Raw genomic sequence first — 18,354 nt, 5'->3', positions numbered from 1 at the left:
ATCTACGCGACCAAGGCGTCCTTTCAGCAAGGGGACTAACCGCCTACACTCCTGAGGATGGTGGAAAGATCAAAGACGTACGCCATCGCAAAATTATATTGGAATTCGCAAAAGATCCGCCGCTACCAAAACGAGTAACGCTTCGGTTCCTTAGTTATCCTGTAACTGAATATGTCGGAGCAGCACCTCAGTGCTATAAATGTCAGAGGCATGGCCACATATCAAGACACTGTAATGGCCCCGTGCGCTGCAAGGTGTGTGCTGGCCTCCACTCGCACAAAAAATGCACTTCGAGAGCGCAACCTAAATGCGCTAACTGCGCTGGCCCACACCCTGCTTCCTATGGAGGGTGTTATAAAAAGAAAGCAACTACAGTTGCTCGCACTGCAGAGCAAACACAAGGGAAGCCCCCTAAGCGCCATAAACCACCACCTAACCCCGACGTGGTTTTCGCGACTAGGACAGCTCTTTCCGAGAAACAGTCAACACATCGTGGCAAAGCAGCTGATAAGACCTACGCAGGTGCGGTAAAAAATAAGCGTAGGAAGTCCGTTGGCTCTTCTCCTTCATCAAAGCTGCTGCAACTCACTGCACAAAACCCGACAAACAGCGTCAGTCGCTCTGAGCCTAAGGCGCCACAACATGACAGGAAGGTCAGCGACAGGCAGCTAACCGGAAGCTCTGAACGAGATATCACATGCCTACAGATTCCGACGCTGTTTGCAGCCATCAAGGCTCTTATCCGTGCAAACCTCTCCTCAGGAGGACTCCGAGAAGTAGAAGCTGTCCTTGCAATGGAGCCGTTGGTGTCGGTCTCCTACGCTCCGCAGGGGCGTAATACCACACTTCAGTAATCATGGCTTCAACAGCGAGAACTTCACCACAGCTTTCAATCCACAACATCTTTCGTACATGCATCATTTTCCAGTGGAACGCTCGCGGGCTACGCTCTAAACTCTCGGATTTCCGACAGCTCGTGCGAGCGTACCACCTCCCCTTCGTAGTCATCTGTGAATCACGCGTCGAGGAAACTTTCCGACTCCATGGATACTATTTCCATCATTCACAACGACCAGATAACGTCAGCAGATTGCTGATAGGCTTTCGCAAGGATATCCCGGCCTCATCGGTTGATGTCCCGCCTCACAGCGACATTGAATACGTGTGCGCTGTCACAGTTATTGCCGGACAACAGTACACTCTGATTGGAGTATATATTGAGCCAGGCACGCCAATTGATGCTTAGAGACTTGAAAACTTGTTAGCAAGGACGCCCTCTCCGCATAATATTTGCGGAGACTTCAATGCCCATAATGAAATTTGGGGCAGCTCACATATATGTTCCCGAGGTGCCAAGCTTGCAAAACGTCTCTCCAAACATTCAGTTCAGCCATTAAATTACGGCAGCATAACCTACCGGCGAATCCCGACGACTACCAGCAGCGTCGACGTGACATTTGTCAGAAGTTCATTCGCCCGCAACTTTGGCTGGTGCACTGATTTGGAGACACGCGGAAGCTACCATTGCCCAATCCTCATATCAGCTTTCCGTACGCAGAGGAACCGAAAGAAATTCCTTATAAAATCTAGACTGGGACGCATACAAGGACGCTGTAAGCAGAGGAGTTACTGCGGCAACTCGCAATGAGGAATTAGCATCGACAATGCCGTGCTGCCTGAGAGCGAGTACACAAATTACAGCTAAAATGATAGCCTACCTTCAAATGATGACACATTTCAAAGGCTTTGCGCTCTACGCTGGCGAGCTGAAAGGAAAGCTCTGCGCACCAAAACCCTCGATGACCTACGTGCATGCCGACGGGCATGACGCCACATTCGACGCTACATGGATAAACTCAGTCAGCAAAAGTGGCGTGACATTTACTCTACGCTGGATGCGCGCCAACCAGTAACCAATATTTGGTGGATAGTTAAAGGTATGCGAACGCCACTTCAACAACTGCACCCCTTCGCTGCACTCTCCCTTCACGAACAAAAATCTATAAAAGAAGTCTAAGCTTGATTGATTGATTGATTGAAAACATCTTTATTTATTCAGTATTTTCAGAACATGTGGGTGGGCCGCCTAGTCCGGTAGTCCATTGGCTGCTGCTGCTGCGGTGGCCCTCCCCACCAGCCAGTGCTCACGGTCAGGATCATCGCTGAGCAGAATAGCCTCCCACTGCTCCTCCGAGGGGTTGGGAATGGGGTCAAGTAAGGGATTAAATTGGCATGCCCACACCATATGGTAGAGGTTAGCTACCTCTCCACAGTGTGGGCACTGCGGAGAGTATAGTGTAGGGTACCACAGGTGTAATTTAGCTGGCGTTGGGTATGTGTTGGTTTGTAGTCTCCTAAGGGTGTTCTCTTCTAACTTATTGAGGGATTTGTGTGGTGTTGGGTACTCCTTTCTGGCTGTTCTGTACGGCGCGAGATTGTCAGTATACACTGCTAAACCTATCAGGTCACGGCACCCTTCATGGTCATCAGGGGGAGACGCCCGGTATAGAAGAGCTCGGGCATGCCTGTGAGCGGCTTCGTTTCCTCCTGGTAGTTCCAGGTGACCGGGAAACCAGATGATTGAGGCTTGGTTGGGTGGATGCTTAGTCAGCAATGACAACCCTGACTTATGAATTAATCCGGAATTGTAGTTGCGACAGGCGTTCTGGGAATCAGTGAGCACAACGGCGTTGGGGTTATATGCTACAGCTAATGCAATAGCTGCCTCCTCTGCGTGAGTGGGGTTAGATGTTTTCACCGAGGCGCAGTTAACCATCGACCCTGAAGGCGTTGAGACTACAATAGTCATGACTCCATTCTGTGGTCCTGCTGCGTCCACGTAAAGGGTGTTAGTCTGCTTGTCCCATTTCTTCTGCAGGGCTTCCCCTCTTGCCTTCCTCCTCTCGATGTTATATGCGGGATGCATATTCCGCGGAATGGGGTGCACGTTGATGCGTCTTCTTACATCGCGTGGGACCTCTTCCCTTTGGTCAATTGTATAGGGCTGATTAACATGGATCTTCTCGAGCAGTTCTCTGCCGGGTGTTGTGAGTGCGAGCCTATTGAGTTGTGAGAGCCATTGTGCTTCCCACATCTCTTTGAGGGTATTATGTATTCCTAGAGCCATGAGCTTGGCCGTTGGCGTGGAGTTCGGTAGCCCCAGTGCCGTCTTGTAGGCTTTCCTGATGAGTGTCTCCAACTTTTCAATTTCCGACCTGGAGAGGTTAAGGAATGCCGTCCCGTACATTATCCGCGAGATCACGAAAGCTTGCACTAAGCGGATGGTGTCCCTTTCCTTCATGCCATGGTGTTTATTTCTGATACGATGTATCATCCGGAGGATTTGCTCGGTGGATGTTGTAAGCTTCTTCATTGTGGTGGTGTTCTGTCGCCCCTGCGGGATATACTGCCCTAGGATCTTGATCTCCGTGGGTTTCTGTACTGGGTGGCTCTCTATATACACCGAGATGTTCTGCGCTAGGGGTGTCCTCGGGTTCTTCAGAATTAGCAACTCGGACTTTTCCGGCGCACACTGGAGGCCTCTCTCTCTGGCGTACCGGGCCACCGTGTCCGCGGCTGCTTGAAGACGCTCCTCGATCTCGGCGTCACTCCCCGAGTTGCACCAGACAGTGATATCATCCGCATACAATGTGTGTTTGATGCCGGGAATTTCGGAAAGAAGGCCTGGTAGATCTTTCATAGCCAAGTTGAACAAGAGGGGTGACAGTACCGCCCCTTGCGGAGTTCCCCTCGGGCCTAGAGTGATGGGATCTGATTTTATTCCACCGAAGTTTATAGTGGCTTGCCTGGCTGATAAGAAGTTTTTGATATAGTTGTAGGTTCTTGCGCCACAGTTGGTATCGGCGAGGCTTTGCAGGATATTTTTATGTAGAACGTTATCGAACGCTAAGAAGAATACTGCAGGCTACTGTCGGCAGGGTAAGGGCATTCGACACTCTCCGCAGATGGTCAAACAGGCATCCCAAAGGCGGCAGTGCTAGCGTTAGACCTGCCTTTCACAATGGGAGAGCTATCCACAGCTATCGCGGAGACAAACAGACACACGTCTCCGGGTCATGATGAGGTGACCTATGACGCAATTGCAAAGCTACCCCACACCTCCAAGAGTACTACAATTCTTCCTGGATGGCTGGTGAGGTCCCCACGGAATGGACGCTGGAGAAAATTGTGCCCGTTTTGAAATCCTGTAAGCAGCCAACAAGCTACACATCATTCCGGCCCATTGCCCTGCTGAGCTGCGTAGGTAAGCTCATGGAGCGCATCATCTGCAAACGCATAACTTGTTTCCTAGAAAGCCGAAATGAGTTCCCCCAAGAAATTAACGGGTTCCGTCAAAACACGTCTGCGACTGACAATATCTTCGCCCTCGTCTCATCACTTGAGGAGTAACTTCATGCTGGGTACATCCCGACAGCCGTTTTCTAGACATCAAGGCTGCCTTTGACTCTGTCTTTCACCATGCAATGCTCGCAGCCTTTGCCAGTCTTGGCCTTGGAGGAAAGTTATACAAGTGGATTGGGCATTATTTAAAACAACGGCAAATATTTATGACTACTCCAAACAGTCCAACACGCTTTCACGCAGTGGAGAGGGGTGTACCACAGGGAGCGGTGCTCAGCGCTCTCCTGTTTAATATTGTCCTTATACACATCAGAAGAAACCTTCCGCGAGGGGAACGCATAACAATTTATGCTGATGATATCTGCATCTGGACCGCATCAAGTTCGCGCTATATTACCCAGCAACGTGTTCAGAGAGCGCTATTGAACATTTCGGTGTACCTGGCTTCCAGATATCTTCGTCTCTCGCCAGAAAAAGTGTTGCTATGGCGTTTACAAGACAAATGATGACTCGATATCCGCTGCTCCTAGGCGGACGATCGCTACCATATGTACGATCTCAGCGATTCCTGGGTGTTGTAATCGACTATAATCTCGCATGGTCACCTCAGATAAAAAAAAACTCCGCGGGAGGATCACAGCAGCGTCGCAAGTGTTCAGGTTCATGGCGGGAATAAGGTGGGGTAGGAACCGCCGATCAATGCTTTTGCTTGAAAAAGCCTACGTTGAAGGAACCTTGCGCTACTGTCTACCAGTGCTTAAAAGATTATCTACATCAAGCAATAAGACTCTTGTTGCCGCACGGAACAACTGCCTGCGAATATGCCTTGGCCTCCCAAAGGGTTCCTCTGCATCAGGAACAGTAGCGGAGGCAGGATGTCTCCCACTAGAGATGATTGCCGCCCAGGAAACTATGCGTACCCATCTCCGCCATGTCCTGCAAGGGAATAAGCACTTCCTACACCTTGTCCACCTAACTCGCCGCAACTCTAGCTTTGGACAGAAAGTACAGCTCCTGCCCCTCCCTACTCTTAATCAGCCACAGAAAGTACTACCTCTGGCCTTTCCTCCATAGGCACTCTCTCCTCTAAAGGTGAAGAAGTTTGTGCCAGGCGTGAATGCAAAGAGCCGCATGCAACAGGCAGCGCTTCTGCAAGCTACTCTCGCCTACTTAACTGAGGAATATACGTAGCACACCCATATCTTCACCGATGGTTCAACTACTAAAGAAACCTCTTCTTGTGGCCTTTATCTGCCCTCAACACCATGCCCTTTTTTACCGGCTGCAGCGGACGACATCCTGTACGACAGCTGAGCTTCACGGTATTAAGGAAGCTGTTTCTTACATCATGCGCTGAACCGCCGGCCGTTGGGCTTTCACCGATTCAAAAGCATCTTTGCAGATCCTGGCCAACCCACTGAAGAAAACAAATCACCAGCCAGTTTGCCTAGATGTCGGGTATTTACATCATTTAGATATTACCGCAGGCCACTGCATAACATTTCAGTGGGTACCTGCTCACTGTGGCATTCTGGCTAATGAAAAAGCAGATGAAGCGGCCCGTAAGGGCCATCAACATCGGAGATACATTCGAACTTTCTTCACGAAATCTGATGCGTCCCAAATCGCTAAAAGTTTTGCTTCCGAAGAAACGTATCGGATTTGGAGTTTGCCGACACATCAGTACCGATTTCTTCATTCAATCGACCCACATCATAGATCAAGACACTCACCGAGAATTCCTCGCCATCTGGAAACACTTTATCACCGACTTCGTCTGAATGCTGCATATACAAACGGCTTGCGATACCGTTTTGGACAAATGAACAGACCGCATTGTGACAACTGTGCCTCGATAGAAACTGTTGAACATACCCTGCTTGAGTGTCCTGCATATGCTAACGAGCGTGCATACTATGAACATTGCTCTGCCCAGTGCCCCTAACAATGGACAAAGTTTTAGGTCCCTTAGCCTGCCTTAGGCAACAGAGACTTGCAATGAACTTTCTACTTACGTATTTAAAAGACATTGGACATCTCGATAAGCTTTAAATTCACTTGCACGTTACCTTCATGCATTCTTCATGCAGTGAACTTCGTCAGCCCATTTGTCGGACTATGCACTCCATCATTTCATAGGTTACAGCAATACTCGGCGTTGCATCCTTAGTACCCATTTCATGGCCGCATTTTATCTTCGTTTTTTTTTCTTTTTTTACCTCTTACACACCGCTCTCCTTCTGTCTTTTATCTCCCAAATTCCCCTCCCTACGCAGAGTAGCATGCCAGCGATTTTTAAACGCCGGCTAAATTCTCTGTTTTTCTTTAAAGAGTTTCTCTCTCTCTCTCAGGAAGAAATGATGCCGTAGGGAGGGGGGGGGGGTTCACGGAATACTTGGAACCACCTGGGGATCGTTAGCAGGCACTAGCATCTCACAGCACACGGGCGCATTTTGATTTTCGCCTCTATTGAAACCCAGCCGCTGGGGACGGGTTCGGACTCTGGATGTCCGGCTCAATAGGCGAGCGCTCTAATCACTGAGCCACTGCGGCGGAACCTTTTTCATCAGCTCCATATCAGACCGTTAGTCCCCACAAGCTCGTTCCTTATTTTGCGCCGTCGTCGTCAAAGTCAGCACCTGCAGCGCTGCCATCTGTCACAGTGAACAGAGATACCTCTCTGCCCTATAAAAGAAGGAGAGAAGGTAGGAGACAGAAACATAGGGAGAAATGGTAGGCGGCCACAGGAGACCATATACTCGGAGAGGTGAGGGCAAGCGAAGTGGGCTGTAATTACTCTCTAGTACTTAAAAAGTAAGTCTATGGTTGGTGTAGAGCCGATCATTCATCCTGGATGGCAGACTAACGTAAAGCATAGACAATGTCGAGAGATGTACTGTATGCTCTACTTTAAGGTAGTCCTAACGCTAAGCAGAACAAGAGGTATAGAAATTGCCTTGCTGACCGTATCGGGTTGCACCTTCAAGGAATTCACTGAGGTTCCGATGAAACTATTTGACCATGGCATTTGCGATAGGTTGATAGGCTGTGGTGCTAATCCCGCACTTCCAAGCAAGGCCATGAGGTTCTGGAAAATGAAACAGTCGAACTGTCGACCGGGATTGGTGATGGCTGTAGAAGAGACGCAGAAACGTGACACCCCGCCGAAAAGAAAAGCTTTAGTGATGGTTTCACTCCCCACGTCTGGGAGGGAAAATGCATCTGGTCATCGAGTAAACTGGTTAGTGCACGTGAGCAGGTAGACGTTTCAGTCTGATGGAGGCCACCGTCCAAGAATGTCAATACAAACCTTGTCGAAATGTTTCGAAGGGAGCGTGAAAGACCCGTAAGGTGGCAAGGAGTGGGTTGTATCTTGGACTACTGACAAGGAAAACAAGTACGGATCTCTTTAGGACTGATGCTTGGGCGAGATAGTATGCCATGTTCAAGAAGAACAGAGCGAAAAAGACAAGGACTAAAGGATTGCGTATATCTTCCTTAAAGGTGCACTGAAGAGGAATCTGAACTCGCCTTTTTGCCGCGGGAACTCGATCTACACGTTCCGAGCATTCTTAGAAACTGCGACTTACTGCCCTGTGTGGCCGATTTCTCTAATTAAATCGAATTAACGTCCGGCTCCCGCCTTTATTTTTGAATTCTCCCTCGTAGAGTGGGCGGAGTCGACCAACGCGTGAAGTGCCTTTCAGCCAGCTCCGTGGAGGCTTTGCTTTCGCTTTGTGTTGTTTTTCAGGTTTCCCTGAATAAATACTTTCATTCGGAGATAATATAGCCGCACAATAAGCCCGCAGAAATAAAAATACGCGCGGACTATTTGCTTCTGCGGATTACTACGTATTACTCCGCCGATGGCAGAGCGGCAAGCCGCCACGGGACTGGGTGAAAGGCACTCCGCGCGATGGCCGACTACGCCCACCTTACGAGGGAGAATTAAAAAACAAAAGGCGGGAGGCGGACATTAATTCAATTTAATTAGGGAAATCGGCCACACAGGTCAATAAATCGATGTTTCTAAGAATGCTCAGAACGTGTAGACAGAGTTCCCGCGGTAGAAAGACGACTACAGATTCCTCTTCAGTGAACCCTTAAGTCCTTGTCTTTTTCGCGCTGTTCTTCTTGAACTACGCATCCACGCACGAACGTCCTTGTTTATGCCTGGCCAGACGAAGCGCCGTATGATAAGGTGCTGTGTGGTGCGGATGCCAGGATGGGAGTAGAAGACAGAGCAGTGGAAACAAATCGGGTCATGAGGTCGGGGGTTGCTAGTGCAAATGTTGCACAGAACAGGAACGGTGCAGGATGGAAGGGCAATTTAATGAAATTCGACGTTTCCAGGCGACATGCGAAGCTTGGAGTCTTCTGCGTCTTGAGCTTCTGCTGCAGCTAAGGCGTTGAAATCTACAGGTGCTGCTGATGCGGCGCACAATTAGAACAATGTTAGCAGAGAGAGTGCATCAGCGGCAGCGTTCGCAGCTCCTCGTAGAAGGTGGATATAAGTTGTGTATTTCGCAATGTAAGCAAGGAGACGGCTTTCACAAGAAAAAACTTTCTTCTGGCGGATTTGATGTTGACTGTGAAAGTCTTGTGGTGCGTGGCAATGAAAAAGCATCCAGCCTCAAAGAATTTGCAGAAAAGACGCACAGCCATGCTTGCACAAAAAATTTCATGGTCGAATGTGCTATAAATGCTTTCGGTTGGAGAGCTTTTGCAAAAATAAAGCCATTTGCTACCAAGATGCCTCAACGCTCTGCTGTACGGCGGCTGCAACGGCCACTTAAGGCGCGTACGTCATGAGGCAGAGTGGAGCGTGTGCTTTTAGGTGGGAAAGAAGGGTGACGTCTGCGAGGAGTTTGGTAGTTTTAAATTATTTACCCTGCAGCAGATCAGTGAATAGACGAATCAGCATAGCGGAGAGGTAACAAAATGCCAATAGAAGTTGACCAGTCCGAGTAACTCTCGTAGCTATCGGAATGAAGTGGACTGCGGAAATTCATGAAGGACATTAACTTTGGCTGGAAGCGGAAGGATGCTATGGCGGCCATTGTGGTGTCCAAAAAAATCAAGATGAGACCCGCGGAAGGGCGTGGCCAGGTGCTTTCAAGGAAGGAGTCATAACATATAAAGCAGGCGAAAAGCACACCTTTCACCTGGAATATTTGGCGAATAAGTCAATCAAAAAGCAGCGCCGCCATAGCGTCTAGCGCACACTAACACCACTGCGCGTAGCCGCTCATAGCCGGAGCCTTTCAGCCGGCTGTGAAGACGAGAAAAATCAAAATGAGCGGCGCGTTCTTTGTCCGTAAACACGGTGTAGAGGGATAGCATGCGCCATGTGTGTTTATTCCCCCTCCCCCCTCCTTTCTTCGCGGCTAAGGAAGGGGGGCTTTGTCGTTGAGCGGGCCCCAAGGAGGTCCGTGGATGCGCGCGGTCTCATTAGGAGCGCCCATCTTTCTGTCGCCTTTGGTGTCGCCGCTGCGGAACCCGGAGAGCCCCCGGCGGGGGGGCTGCGAGGAGAGCGCAAAGCGGGCAGCAGCCAGAGAGGGAGCGGCCGGCTCACCCAAGCCTCCCATTGTCCCCTTTTGGGGGAGGACGCGTGTTTCTCGCCGGGGCCGCTTTGTGCCAGTGCACAAAGAGCCAAGAGCCATAAAAATGTCAACGCCGCTGTTTCATCGTACGCTGATAGCTCACCGCGGCTTCACAAACACCACTTGCGGCCCAATTAAGCTTCGAACAAAGCGGGGTCCGGTGCGTCCGGATGAATGGGAGCTGTGGGCGGCGGTGCAGCTGGCTGGCGTCCGGTATGGCCCCGGGGCTCGACAACGCGGGCTCAAGAAACGGGCGCGCGCAGAAGACGCCGCCGCACAGAACGAGCACAGCCACCTGCTTAATTGGGGACAGTGGCGGCCACTTGACTTATGTCGCCGCCCGTACCCTGGAGGACGGCAGGGTGGTCGGCACTCTATTGTGATCCGACTCTTATCGGAAAGTGGATCTGCGCTCTCGGGTGTTGTTTGCGACAGTCGCAGCTGGTTTGGGGCCGAGAATTGCCCTAGTGCCGGGAAGCGTCAAGGTCACGGGTACTGGGGAGACAGACGCACCCGCGGAAGTGTCTTGCTATTTTGTTTTGTGTGTTTTGCTTCTTCTTCCTTAGGGGAGAGAGTTGGTCTGATATATTGGGAGTGTTTTGCTATGTTGTTTGTAAGTATTGTGCTTTTCTTTCCATAGGGGAGAGAGTTTGTTTAGTACGGTGGAAGTGTGGGGCGGGGCGCGTAACCCAGGGGGCCAATCCGTATGTGTGTGAATTCTCGGAATGTACTATGTTTTAGGTGAAAATGATGCCCTTTTTAAAATATGTACATTTGAGAGAGGGCTATGTGCCCTACGGAAGTTGGAGGGCGGGCCACACGCCTAATAACCAAATCGTGTTAAGGGTTTGACACGATTGGATGCTGATGAATGTGGGTCGGGCCCATGTGTCTTTAAAACTGGGTCCCGGAGTCCGGAAAAGGGGTTCTGGGCTACGGAGATGTAACGCATCTTCGGCTATGCCGATTTAGGGGCCTCCCCTAAATGTTAGCCAGTTCCATGTTGTTGTTGTGCTCACTGCTCAACTTGTATATATATGTAAACTATTGTATATAAAGCTTCAATTTATACCCCCTGCAAGTTCTCTGTGGTTTGCAAGTATCGTCTCCAGCTAGACCTTCAGCCTTCAAGTCATTTTCACAAGCCGTCTCCGACGGGGCACCCCTGGTGCAAAGGAAGAAAGAAGAGGAAAAGAACCTATTCGCTTCTGGTAGAAGGAAGGGCGAAACTTTACTCACGGGCACGGACAGTTAAGTTCCAAATGGATGCCGAGCAGCTTCTCTTTTAGTTGCGCTACGCTTCCACCGTCTGATTCCAGCCAGCATCGACTCCGCCTGAGAGATGAGCGACCACAGCAGCTTGTGCCGTCACGCGACCTTTTTATATCGACTTGGTGGCAAGCTGTGTGCTCGCCCATCAGTATGGCGTGGTCAACGCCACCAGGTCGTTTCTTTTTTTTTTCTCCAGCCTGTTGCGGGAACTAACTACGAGGTGACCTTCGAAACAGCTTTGACTGACTGTACTGATTCTTACACTTCTTCTAAATGTCGGGTGGTAACTGAAAAAGTAAGTTATCGCTAAGCACACCGAAAGTTTGTAAAGCCTCATTGAAGCCTTCAAATTTCCCAGTGACATTGTTCCTTGACATATTTGCCACTTTCCAGCAATCACCGTGATTATGTGTACGCCAAATTCACAAAATACGGCTAATTTTGAACGTTCGCTTTTAGTTTATATCACCTAATATGTCTGTCGCCGTTCCTCTTCCACTGACCCCGTCGCCAGTTGAGCTACTCATTACGTGCAGCAGTATTTTTGGCTTACCAAATTCTGATGATACTAGGCAACTTGACGAAAAGCGTGCCAGGGATTTCAACGCGAATATAGATTACAACAATATTAAGGTGCCGGATTTTGCACTAAATATTAATTTGAGCGGTGAATAAAGCGGCATTCACACTTGAGAGGCGAAAGATCTATGCGAGGTGAAAATAGTCGCTTGAAAAAAAAAGGAAGAGAAGATACACGCAGACGTAGAAATGAGAGAGTTTAAAGAGCTGAAGTCAGTCAAAGTGAAAGCCGTTCCTCCTCAACTGACCCCGTCGCCAGTTTATTTATTTATTTATTTCGTGTACCCTCAGGGCCTGAGGCATTATAGAGGGGAGTGGTTACAAAAATTTCAGAAAAAAAATGTACAGTGCAGCAAACTAATTAGTAATACAAAAATGATTGCTCCCAGTTATACATTATTAGCTGTTGGGTTCTTGGTGTGCTGATTAATAGTATATAATACACAAAATAAAGCGCAGCAATACAGTGAAAAACAAACAAACAAAACGCTCGTACAAAAAACAACAAGAATATAGAATTAAAAAAAAAAGATGATGCTCCTACTTATACAAAGTTTTCTAATGCTGTTTTGAAGCGTGGGTTATCAGTAATGGTAGCGGTAGATGCAGGAAGGTGATTCCACTCAGCAGCTGTGCGCGGAAGAAATGACTGAAACATGGCATTGGTATTGCAAAATGGAATTCCGACTTTGTTATTGTGATCTAGCCTTGATGAAATGTACTGGGGAGGGGAGATCAGTTCATGGCGAAGTGAAGGATGATAAAATATCTTGTGAAAAAGTGAGAGTCTAAGGGCTTTACGGCGAGATGCTAAAGATGGCAGGCCGAGATTTAATTTCATTGCAGAGATGCTGGCAGTTCGGTTATAATTACATACAATAAAACGAGCAGAATTATTCTGGACCATTTCTAATGAGTGAATTAGGTTTTGTTGAAAGGGATCCCACACTGCTGCAGCATACTCTAGCTTTGAGCGGACCAGTGTCTTATATAGAAGTAGTTTTAGGGAAGAAGGTGCTTTAGAGAAATTACGTTTTAGATATCCCAGCATGCGATTAGCATTATTAATTACGTAAGAAGTGTGAATGGACCAAGTGAGGTTGCTGGTAATATGGATACCAAGATATTTGTAAGAAGAAACAGGATCTAGAGGGACATTATTAAGGTGATAGGAAGGTAGCTGGCCGGAAGTTCTTGACACACGCTGAAATTTACATTTTTTGATGTTTAATTCCATTGACCATGATTGGCACCAAATACAGATAGCGTTAAGGTCTGCTTGAAGAGAAGATATATCATCGTCGCAAATTATTTCCCTGTAGATGACGTAATCATCTGCGAATAAATGAATGTTAGAGGAAACACAAGAGGGTAGATCATTAATGTAAATTGAAAAAAGTAGAGGACCAAGTACCGACCCTTGAGGTACGCCGGACTGTACTTTACTTGGCTGCGAGGTTGAGTCATTAGCAGAAACAAATTGCGAGCGGTTAAAAAGAAAGCATTCGATCCAAGCAAGCAGTTTGGGATCAATGTTAAGTTGATGTAACTTAAACATTAGAAGGTTATGGCATACTTTATCAAATGCTTTCGAGAAGTCTAAAAATATACAGTCGGCAAGTGAACAGCGGTCAAGGATGACGTTTAGCTGATGCGTGAATGATACTAGTTGTGTTTCACATGAATAAGTCTTGCGGAAGCCATGTTGCGATGATGAGAAAAATGAATTAGATTCGAGAAAGCTAGGTAGATTTGAGGCAAGGACATGTTCTAGGATTTTACATGGGATGCAAGTGAGCGAGATAGGCCGGTAGTTAAAAGGACAATGCTTGTCCCCTGATTTATGGAGTGGGATCACCTTCCCTACCTTCCATTTAGCCGGCGAAGAACTTTTTTCAAGCGACTGCTGGAATATCTTTGTTAGAAAAATGGAAGAATAACAGCTCGTGTTTTTCAGAAATTTCGCGTTGATTAAATCGTGCCCAGGAGCGGAAGATGGTTTTAGAGATGAAATTATTGATTCGACGCCTTCTGCTTCAATGGTTATGGGAAACATTGTTGTGCGTAGATTGGAGCGTAATATTTGTAGTTGAAGAAAAGTTGCGCAGGAAAACTTCGTTAAGTACAGACGCGCATTCGTTAGCTGGAATAACATTGGAAGAGCTGTCAATCAAGGTTATCATGTCATCTGCTTTGGGGTTAATCACACGCCAGAATTTTTTTATGCCGGTTTTAAGCATTGATGGCAAGGTATTATGAAGAAAGTTATTCTTTGCTTGTTTAAGCGCGGTTAAATACTCATGGGCTGCCAGTTTGTATTTAGTCCACCGTGTTATGCTAACAGAACCTTTCGCAGATTTGTAGAGACGCTTTTTTTTATTAGACAAGCGCTTGAGACAGGTGCTGTACATGGAGCGTTATGGTTACAGACAAGGGTGCGAAGTGGGATGTATTTGTTAATTCAGCAATTTTGGAAGAAAACATAGTCCAGTTAGACTGAACACTACGGCAGTCAAAGTCTTGTAGAAAGACGTCAAGGAAGACTGATAATTCAGTATTAATGGCTTCAAAATTAGCTTTTGCATAATTTCAAAACGGTTTGAATTTTTTAACGGTTTTTCGTCGCAAGATATTCAAGTTGAATGAAAGGGCCGAATGGTCGCTCAAGCCGGGTAAGTACGTGATGTCGGAAACAAGACCAGGTTGCGCTGTTAATACAAGGTGCAGTGTGTTTGCGACAGATTCCATAATTCTTGTAGGCTGCGTAACAAGTTGTGAAAACGAAAAAACAGAGCACATTTCTTAGAACTCATTGGCTAATGAAGAAAAAGGCTGTAAGGTTGGAGATCCAGTGTTCCATACTAAATTTGGTAGGTTAAAATCGCCAAGCAGAAATAAAGGTAACATGGGATAACGGCATGTAACGATGTTAATGATATCATGTACCTCATTTACGAAGTTAGATGAATGGTTTGGGGGGCGGTAACAAACACCAATGATTATCTTCTGGTGGTTTAGTTCAACGATGGTCCAAACCATTTCTAAGTCAGTAGATACATGAATACACTGGGATGCAAAATCTTTCGAAATGGCTAAGAGCACGCCGCCTCCCTGTCGCATTGTTCGGTCACAACGATAGAGTGAAAAACGATGAGCGGTCTGAAAAAGTTCATGATCTTGAACCTGTGAATGCAGCCACGTTTCTGTAAGCACTAAAATATCGGTATTGCAAGTATCTAAGACAGAAGTTAAGGAAGCGCGTTTATTCATGATGCTACGAATATTAGTAAAAAAAACTGATACGTGGGACGCGTCTTGTCCACTTCCCCTCGCGCTTTCCTAACTTGGGACGTGTTCACACTCAACATGCTCGCCGCTATCTCGTGGTTCGTACGCGGCATTTTCGTTGATGGTGTCTGTTGCCGGGTCATAGACGAACTGTTTTTTATTCATGATTAGTTTAGTGTATCTTAACTGGAAAGGACATGGTTGGGGCTGGCTTTTAGCGCACTCAATGAGTTTTTTTCGGGAATGGCGTGTGGCGGGCGAAAAATCTTCGGAAATAGAAACATCATTTTCTTTTAGCTTTGCTCGCGCGGAAAGTACTTTGTCTTTTGTTTTCGTGCTGGCGAACTTGACAACAATTGGGCGACACTTATCGGGCGTGCAGCGACCTATGCGATGGGCGCGTTCTATTGCTGTGTCGGGTAGGCTGTCGATTGCTTCGGCTAGTGCTGCCGTTACGTTCGACTCTGACTGTTCCCATGATTCGCGAGAATCAGGGATTCCATGAAAAATTAGATTATTGCGTCGAGATCTATCCTCAAGTTCGTCAACACGCAGTTTTAAAGAGTCGAGCCGATTTGTCTGGACTTGTGCTGACACTTGAATTCCAGCAATGTCATCATCGAGACGGTCTAATACCTTTGTTTTTTCTTCAAGATTGTCTAACCTCGTCTGGATTGCCTCAATTTTGGTCTCGATGTTCTTTTGACCAACCTTAATTGCCTTAACGTCGCTAACCAACTCGGCCTGGCCCTTAGCGGATTCTAAAGATCGTGCCTGGAGGTCCTTTAATAGCCGAAAAAGAACTTCCATCTGCTCCGAAGGATTGGCGGGCAAATGTTGCAATTCAAGTAATGCTTCAGTATTACGCGTGGTGGGCCCCGGATTAGTCTCTACATCACCGGAGCGCAGTATGAGCATCGCCATTGAGAAACAATCGCAGACAATTTTATAAAGAACTTGTTGGCACGGGAGCAATAGCAAGAACGGGTCGTCACTTTTCTTACCATAAAGCGAAACGTTTTTACACACCTGCGAAAGGGTAAAGATGCGCTGCATGAGCCATGGTGTTCCAAATGCTGCTTCCGTGCCAACTAAACGGACTGTCGCTCAGACAGCCGCATAAATTGCCAGTGCGATGTGACGTCAGAGTCGACGATGAAGGTACGTAGAAAGCCGGGCGCATTAACTGTAGTGGATCCAGGTGAAGATAGTTGAAGGGCTGCTGGTAGAATGCGTCATCGCTTGATTGTAGGAGCGGTGTGGAAATGTCATCCGCCGAGTATGCTGGGGTCGGGGGCCGACACAGGTGTACCAAGAACGCGAAGATCGTCTGCGAAGGGTAAAGATGCGCTGCGTGAGCCATGGCGTTCCAAATGCTGCTTCCGTGCCAACTAAACGGACTGTCGCTCAGACAGCCGCTTAAATTGCCAGTGCAATGTGACGTCAGAGTCGACGATGAAGGTACGTAGAAAGCCGGGCGCATTAACTGTAGTGGATCCAGGTGAAGATAGTTGAAGGGCTGCTGGTATAATGCGTCATCGCTTGATTGTAGCAGCGGTGTGGAAATGTCATCCGCCGAGTATGCTGGGGTCGGGGGCGGACACAGGTGTACCAAGAACGCGAAGATCGTCTGCGAAGGGTAAAGATGCGCTGCGTGAGCCATGGTGTTCCAAATGCTGCTTCCGTGCCAACTAAACGGACTGTCGCTCAGACAGCCGCTTAAATTGCCAGTGCAATGTGACGTCAGAGTCGACGATGAAGGTACGTAGAAAGCCGGGCGCATTAACTGTAGTGGATCCAGGTGAAGATAGTTGAAGGGCTGCTGGTATAATGCGTCATCGCTTGATTGTAGCAGCGGTGTGGAAATGTCATCCGCCGAGTATGCTGGGGGCGGGGGCGGACACAGCAGTACCAAGAACGCGAAGATCGTCTGTGAAGGGTAAAGATGCGCTGCATGAGCCATGGTGTTCCAAATGCTGCTTCCGTGCCAGCTACTCATTACGTGCAGCAGTACTTTTGGCTTACCAAATTCTGATGATACTAGGCAACTTGACGAAAACCGTGCCAGGGATTTCAACGCGAATATCGATTACAACAATAAGGCAAAAATCACAGCTCGCTTGCGAAAGAAGCGTAACTATAACACCGCAGTTGTCCATGATTACGCGGATAGCAGAGCGAGAAATATTTTGCAATACGATGAAGTACGAATATTTTCTGGACTTCCAACGATGTTAACCACTTATTGGCAATTTTTATTTTGTTTATTTTATAATTAGGTCCTCTTTAAGCTCTCTTCTTAAGATGATATGTGTAGCACATTGATGCCGACCGCTGTGATGTGTGAGGTTTTTAGAGCAAAGCTACTACTTCCTTACAAAAGCTCAAGAACCAGGCCATTACTTAAGGCTCTTTCTTCACCTTGCATAAATAAATAGGTAAATAAATAAACTTTAATATGGGGCTTTGTTTAAAGGGACTAGGAAGACGTAAGCAGCGGGGAAAACAGTCTGAGGTCAGCCTGGTTCAGCCTGGACATACGTTGCGATAGCAATACGGCTGAAGAGCCGAGCCAGCTTCGTCTTTGCCATGAGTGTGCATCTTCATTTTTACAATCACCCCCCGAGGGGAAGAGGAGACATCCTGGCGACTTACGGCGACGGTAAGATGGCGGGGTTGTAGTAAGGCTTGAGGTGCTGGACATGAACTTTCTCACGGCCGCGGCGGCGCAGATCGGAAGACGGCATGAAGGGATCGTCGACATAATTAACAGGACATGTGCTCTCCAAGACGCGGTAGGGGCCGGGATTCTGGGCGGCGAGAAATTTTGAGGACAGGCCAGGAGTACTGGTCGCTATCCACAGCCACAAAAAGATGCCACGAAAGAAGGGCGAAGTGATGCGAGCCTTTTCTGGAAAGACGGGCTGTCAGTCGAGAGTGAGCGGGGAATTTGGCAACAGTCTTCTGTGTGATGCGCGGGTTCGGAAGCAGAGGTATATTTGGAGCCATCAGATTGGTATGGCAGAATTGTATCTATTGTAGCAGACGGATGGCGGCCGTAAAGAAGAAAGACAGGAGAGGAGCCCGTAGTGGACTCCTGAGCAGTATTATATGCATAAGTCACATAATGAAGGACGAGATCCCAATTTGAGTGGTGGAATGCGACGTATATAGAGAGCATGTCCACGTGGGTGAGGTTAAATCGTTCGGTGAGGCCATTCTTCTGCGGATGACAGGCGGAGGAGGTTCG

General features: G+C 47.9%; 1 pseudogene; it reads right to left on the bottom strand.

Annotated features, from left to right (window-relative positions):
* Positions 1 to 15,001: 15,001 nt before the first annotated feature.
* Positions 15,002 to 17,067, bottom strand: LOC149334444 (uncharacterized; annotated as a pseudogene).
* Positions 17,068 to 18,354: the final 1,287 nt, after the last annotated feature.

Source organism: Amblyomma mixtum, chromosome 8 (assembly GCF_055824585.1).
Source record: "Amblyomma mixtum isolate Tamu chromosome 8, ASM5582458v1, whole genome shotgun sequence".
Taxonomy (NCBI): Eukaryota; Metazoa; Arthropoda; class Arachnida; order Ixodida; family Ixodidae; genus Amblyomma; species Amblyomma mixtum.
This window is presented reverse-complemented; position numbering and strand designations above follow the sequence as displayed.